Source organism: Aedes albopictus, chromosome 2 (assembly GCF_035046485.1).
Source record: "Aedes albopictus strain Foshan chromosome 2, AalbF5, whole genome shotgun sequence".
NCBI classification, from domain to species: domain Eukaryota; kingdom Metazoa; phylum Arthropoda; class Insecta; order Diptera; family Culicidae; genus Aedes; species Aedes albopictus.
The window spans coordinates 482,743,828-482,751,592 of NC_085137.1; positions in this window are offsets into that span (position 1 = coordinate 482,743,828).

Genomic DNA, 7,765 nt, shown 5'->3' on the forward strand with positions numbered 1-7,765 from the left:
GGCCAAATTATTTCAAAGATTCTATAATAAATTCTACCAGTGATATTCTCAGAATTGCTTCAGAAATTTATTCAGGTTTTTTTTTAGGAAGTCCACCAAATATTCGTTAAACAATTACACTCAGTGTTGGTAAAATCACACTAAATGCAGACTCATGAACCGCTCCTGCGTGAGCAAACTCGCGCGCGATTCTGAATCATTTTCTCACGCGCGAGATTTTCATGCAAAATCTCGCTCTAACGAGTCAAGCGCCGAAATCTCGTTCGCTTGAAAAACGAATCCAAATCAATTTAAACGGCATTCAATGTTATTGTACGCTAGATTTGCTTTTTTTCTATCATATATTCCTAACAACTTTGATGTAAATATTAAGAACACCAACAAATAAAGCAATGAGTGAAATCGCGAGTCAACTCATGCATGATTTTTTCGACGGTGAGTTTGGCGAGTCAAGAATCGCGCGTGAAACAACTCAACCATGAGATTTGAGAATTTGAGTTTTTACCAACACTGATTACACTAGAGATTCCATTGAAAATTCCTACATGAATGAGTCTAGAAATTTCTCCAGGGATCATCTAGAAAAGCCTACAGGAATTCTCCCAGAGATTTTTAGATTATTATTTTCCAGGGAGTCAAGCAGGAGTTCCTCCAGAGATTCAAGCACGAGTTCACACAGAGATTTCCTCCTGGAATTCCTCAATTTATTACCTTAGAAATAAATTTGGCATTTCCTCTAGGGGAGCATCCATTAAGTACGTCACGCTAAAATTGGGAATTTTCGGCCCCCCCTCCCCCCTTCGTACGGGTTTTTCCTATACTGAATACATTGCTTGTCACACTTTCACAAACCCCCCCTCCCCCCTAGGACCGTGACGTACTTAATGGATGGCCCCTAGGAATAAATCCAGGGATGTTTTCGATCACTTGACAATCATTTGACTCATTTGTCCATAATTCAGTTCAGAAACCTAATATCAAAATGTGATGTTCGGCAAAGTTGTAGATTAGTGATTTTCCTACAATTATCACAAAGGACGCAAAATTCGATCGTTTAGTATGAGTAGCTGGTACTAACACTTTTACGATGTAAATATTACAGTTAGAATATGGCGTCCTTGGTGATAATTGTAGGAAAAACACACAACTACAACTTTGCCGAATACAACATTCCAATACAGGGCTTCTGAACTGAGTTATGGACAAATGAGTCAAATGATTGCCAAGTGATCGAAAACATCCTCGAATAAATGCAATAATTCCACTACGGATTTTTAAGGAATTGATTCAAAAATATTCCTTAGGATTTTTTATACAGAAATTCCTTTAGAAATCTCATGTGTTTTTTTTTTCAGGAAGCTTTGCATACGTAGGGGAGACTGAGGAGACTTGATCCTTGGGGAGACTTGTTCCCCCCATATTTTCTCAGAATCAAAGACAGTTTTCTTCTAGCATATTTTTTCCAAAACAACATCTGGGCAGACGACAATTTTTTTAGCTACAAGTGATTTTGATTGCGCATTACATTATTTTTTAATGGCTGATGGTTTGTTTTCAGCCCTTCAGAAATCTTTTTAGCGATTCCGAAAAATCTTAATAACTTTGTTAAAATTGAACCAAATCGTGTCAAAATTTAACAGCACATAGTGTAAATAATATACTATCAACCGTATTTATCTTAATAAGGCTGTTATACAAATATATTTTTTTAAATGGTGTGGTGGTTAGAACACACGACTATCACGCCGAGGACCTGGGATCGGATCCCACTCCCGACATACTCACAAAATGTGGGTTCTTCCTTCGGAAGGGAAGTAAAGCGTGGGTCCCGAGATGAACTAGCCTAGGGTTGAAAATCTCGTTAATACAGACAAAAATAAAAAAAAAATTTAAAAAATGCAGCTTAGTATATACAATAGTGACATGGGATTCTAGTATATTGAATGATAAAACGTCTCAGACAATTATTATTTTATTACACACCATAAAAAGGGGGATTAAGTCTCCCCATTTTCAAAATACGGCATATCCTTAACAATTTAAGGAAATTTTACAATTTCAAATACACAATATTCATAAAAAATACAAGAACACTTGAAAAGAAAATGAAAAGGAAGCTTCTGGAATTATTTTCCCTTTAAATTAACCATGTGCTCAAAAGGGGATCAATTGTGACCTATTTTTGAAAAATACATCATAAGACATGCCTCCATAAAAACACAGTTTTGAAAACTTTAACAACAATTTAAAGTCCTTCTGTTGTGTATAAATTTGCAATAGATGTTTATCTGCCATTCTGTACGAAAAACGGATCTAGTCTTGTGTTTTTCTTAATGTTACAGGCAAATTAAGAAAAAGGGATCAAGTCTACCCAGTCTCCCCTACGCTTATCTCCGCCTCTGGATCCGATCTACTGATACCTACTGATAAACGTTTATCCATTCTTCAGGTGTTCAGGGGTTTTCCAAGAATGTTTTCTACAAACCAAGAGTTTTATTAAAGGATTTCTCCATAAATTATCCTATAAATTCCTGTTTTTTTCTCCAGGATTTCCATCAAGGGATTCCCGAGAAGTCTCTTCAGAAAGTTCTTAGGATATTCCCCCGGGATTTCTTCAAGAATTTCCCTAAGATTTCATCAACTATTTCTTTAGCGATTCATTCAGAATAAACTTATATTTCTATAGAAATTGTACTGAAGTTCTTAGAGTTATCTTGCAAGTTCCATCTGAAATTCCTTTGAGGAGATATTTTTATTTCCAAAGAATTCTCCAGAATTTTAGGGATTGCTTCAAGAATTTAAGCAAATGAAGAAGAAATCATTTTCTTCTATAGATTTTTTAGAAATTCTTTTAATACTACTTTTTACAAATCCTACAATTTTATTAAAAACATGCTTCAGATATTCTTGCCAAATTTTCATCAAGAATTCTTTGAGAAATTCCTTTTGTGATTTTTGGAGAAATTACTAAAAGATTTTTTTACAGGAATTGCTTTTGCCGTTTAAATTTACTGTAGAGCTCTTTAAAGAATCCTCAACGGAATTCATAAGAAATCCCTGGGAGATTCGCTCTTGGAATCCTTGAAAGTAATCCTGGAGATACATTTGGAAACTTCTAGAAGAAATTTTTGAAAAGTTTTAAGAGGAATTTCTGGACAAAAATTCATGAAGCAATTTCTGATGTTATCTCTTGAACAATTCCTGGAATTTTTTTTTTGGAATTGGATGTTTGATGAAATTTTTGGAGGAATTTCTAGAGAAACACCTGGAGAAATTCCTAGAAGGATTTCGTGTTGGATTTTTTTAAACAATTTTCACACAAATTCCTAATAAAAATCTCCTGTAAAAATTGAGACAATGCTTCTGGAGGAATACCTTCGGATATATTTGAAGAAGAACATGAAGTGTCAATCCTTAAAGGAATTTCCTTCTGAATCCCTTAACCCTAGTAGGATGTTGGGGTCAATATGATGCAGATAGACACGCTGAACGTGAACTATGCCATCATGATGCGAAAAAATTAAAATCTTAGAAGGGTTAAGAAATCCCAGGAGGAATTTCGGAAGAAATTTCTGAGGAAACCCGTGGACCAGATTCGAAATCATTTTTCAAATGATGAGAAAGTAAAAAGTTAATAGAAAAAATTGTAACGTCATTTATGGAACCGGCTGAGAAGCAAACCCAAACATTCTCAAAATTCTTCTTGGCGTGACGTCCTCTCTGCTAATAGTGTTCAATGGATACTTTTTGAATGATTTTAATCTTAATTTGAACCATCGTAATCATAATTTGAACCAATTTTAATCTTAATTTGAACTACTGGCTGCAGCAGCTCGAGCATCTCCCACAACAGCCAATTTTGTACTGAACAATAGAAAAACACATGGATCTGCTAATTCCCATAACTATTTTTCATTAGGCAGTGGAATTTCAACTAAGAATGCTCTAAACTCTTCAGGAACTTGGAAACTAAATTTGGAATTTTTCATCCCCCAAGAGTAAACAAAACAACCACTAGCGCAGTCTGCAGGCCAACACTGGAAGCTCGCCTCCGTTTACTAGTTCAAATTTAGATTACAAATGGTTCAACTTAAGGACAAACTTCTTGAAATCCCGCTTTACCAGTGCATCAAAATTTCAAACGCACAAATCTCAAGAAGCAAGCTTCACACAACAAAGCATTTCATTATTCTGTTCTTGCTCACTTGTAATAAGCTTAAAATAAGAAGATCAGGTACGCTGGTTTTGTTTACGAAGAGATTTGTGCCCTCGAAATCGTGAGTAGGTGCCGAAGTCGGCCATTGTGGCGGCCATTTTGGGATTCTTACAAGTCTGTCCTTAAGATAACATTCCCCAAGTAAGAATTACTTAATTTTGATAATTTTATGACAAATAATGCGGAATTTTATTCGGTTGGTCGATTCTACGATAAATAAGCTTTTATTTGACGTGTTCACATATTGCGTGTGATACAATGCATGAGCTGTACGAGTGCACCGAAAATGTGCTTTCTCTGTGGGGAAATGGGTGAAATCACAGTGATTTTTCAATTGCCTGTTTTCCATGACAAAAACGATTTTTTCAATGCTTTTGAAGTCCATGTTATCAGGTTATATTACGGAAAGCTGTTTAACATCTTTTTCGGGACAATATTTGCCTAAAAAGTACGTCGTTTTAATGAATTTCGAAATGGTTCAAATTAAGATTACAATTTGACTAGTTCAAAGTTTGATTTCTTACCCTAATGATAAATACTATTAAAGTTTGTGGTCAATCGAAAAATTTGCACGTACATCTGGCATCACTGGCTCCCAATAGTCATAACACAACTGCTTAGTCTTGGCACCTCGCCCATCTATATTAGCGAAAGGCTTCCGGAGAAGATTTATTACGCTGTCTTAGCCGTTCTCACGGCCGGCGGAGGGTCCATCCGTAGTTACATATCTGCTGCCCAAGGAAAGATGCTGCCTCGTCCAATCCGATCCCGATCTTGATCGTTTTGACAGTGATGAGTGGAAATGCTGACAACCATATTTTCAAACCCCAAGAGTGGAGAAAAGCTGTTCATGTTTGGGAGGTTTGGGTGATTTGAGTAAAATGTTGCTGTTTTCCGCTAGGTGGAAAGGGGTCCCCCTGAGAATACCCAAGACCAAACAGTACTTGCAGAATACCGTTAATTGAGAAATTAAATCGTTAGACATTACCGCAGATGGTCGTTGTGGTTCTGTTCTTTTGCGGAGTTCGTGTCTAAACAATCAGCATAATTTATGTATTTTTATTCGTTTTATTTATTATGGGAGTCTTATGGAAATTTCCTATTTCAGTGACCTACTTCATAGACGGAGGCAGAACATGCATATTGAAGGGTCTGAAATTTTTGTGACATTTTACACCATGTAGAACAGATAAGATGTTTTTCTTTCCTTGACGTTATGTCTCGACTGGGAAAGAGCAAGCTTCTCAGATTGTGTACTATGAGCAATTTCTAGGATCAGGTATCAGTAGGTCGGCTCCAGAGGCACGTTCTCCTTCATTTGGGAAATGTGTGCCATAAAAGTGTATTTAGAACACTAAGTTGAAAAGGACACTCTGGGTGTGCCACGAAAATAAAAATGGATTAAAAATAGCTAAGGAACGTTTTCTTGGGAGGGTACCATACCAAAAATCATACGAAGTTAAATTTCAGGTGTACAATATTTGATATATAAGATTTAAATGATAAATATTCTGATGAATTGATTGAGGAGTAAATCATATCACAAGCTTTCCAACATCAAACCCTTTCGTATCCCCCTTTGCATTCACTGTGTCATCTCCCATCAGTACGATACCACAAGATCCCGTGGGATCAAAACATCCATCGTAAACCCACACCAACGGAACCGGTTTTGGTTGGAATTCAAGTTTAGATTCCTCTTCCAGAAGGCTCGTTTCCCACTTCGCAAAAATCTGCAATTGCAGCAATTGGATCTCCGCACGCCATGACCTCTCGCTCGTCAACCCACCAACCCCTACACAGACGGAGCGGCGGCGGCGCCCACAAGTTCTGACTTGAACCTCGAAACCAACCGGACCGGTTCGGTTCAATCGCTTCTTGAGCTTGATATTGAAATTCGACCGCGCTGCACTGGCTGGTGGATGTGCTTCTGCCCTATCACTGCTGTTGCATCAAATGCCATGCCGATTGCCGACCCTCGTCACCCGCGCACTATAGTAGGTACCTACGTAGGCCTGCCTTCATCTGCATTTGCATGCGATGCACTACAGTGCGAGAAATAAGTATAAAGACAGAGCCGTTTTCCATACAAAATAATCATGTTCATGGATCAAAATCTCTTTTTCTAGCGATTCGATTGTTATGGAATTTTGTCTGCAACCTTAAAATAACTAGAATTTTGGCTAGAAATATAAATCATCATCCATGAAAAGGTTTATATCGACTTTTCAGATTTTAATAAATATAAAGACACATTTTTTATATGGAAATAAGTGTCTTTATATTTATTTGAATCTGGAAAGTCGATATAAACCTTTCCATGGATGATGATTTATATTTCTGGCCAAAATTCTATTTATTTTAAGGTTGCAGACAAAATTCCATAACAATCGAATCGCTAGAAAAAGAGATTTTGATCCCTAAACATGATTGTTTTGTATGGAAAACGGCTCTGTCTTTATACTTATTTCTCGCACTGTACTGTCTCGGGTCTGCAGTAGAAATGATTACGAAATGCTTTGGTAGGAATGTACTAGCAATGATAATGAGGAATTGCCACAATGAACTTGAAACAAAAATAAAATCGAAGCAAAACAGAAAAAGGGTGGTTTTCAATGCGGGGTAGAAAGGTATACCGACCGACGATGAACGAATGAGTCTTCTTCGCACGTCATACCAATGAGCGAAAGAACATGGTGGTGATACGACGGTGACGCTCTGTACTAGTGGGTATGTAGGTTCCTATCAGCTGAGATTGGCGATGCAGTTTGTTTCGAAAAAGGCTAATATAAAATCGCTTTTATGCAGTGCGCGTAGATCGTACCACCGGATGGTTAGGGCAAGATGAGCTATAGTGCTTCAAGATCCATTACGATTGGTGTTCAGAACTTAGTCCATGGAATTGTGTACGAATAAACGGTACCCGAGCAGAAGAAAATATCAACAGCATAATAAAATATGTTATTTTTGCTTAATAACAGAATAATGGAATCAGTAATTATTATGTCATTAGCTTAACATATTATGTTATAAACTTGTCTTTCATAAGCGGCAAAATAACAAATATCATCAAAAAAAAAATGTTCCTGGAAAACTTATTCAATAACATGTTTTGTTAGATTAATTACAACTTAATAATAGGACATTTGTGAACTTGTTATTGTTGTGTTATTGTTCATAACATATTTGTACATTCTCTATAGTAGAATAATAACTAAACTTGTTCTGCAACAAAAAATATTATTGAAATGTTATCTTGTGCATATATTCCAATAACTTGAACATAACAAAATAAGATTGCCAAACAAAATGATTAAAATGATATGTTTTGATAAGTTAACAATAACAAATTATGATATAAAAACAGGCTATGTGATTCTGTTGTCATAAATTTGCTATTCTCCTCTGCTCGGGTAACCTTCCTGATTTGTTTTCGATAAATAAATACAAAATAATTATTATATTATTTGCTTCAATGGCAACTATTCGATCTAACAATTGAACATTCATGAAATGCTGTTCATTTAAATAATTGATACATTTTATTGG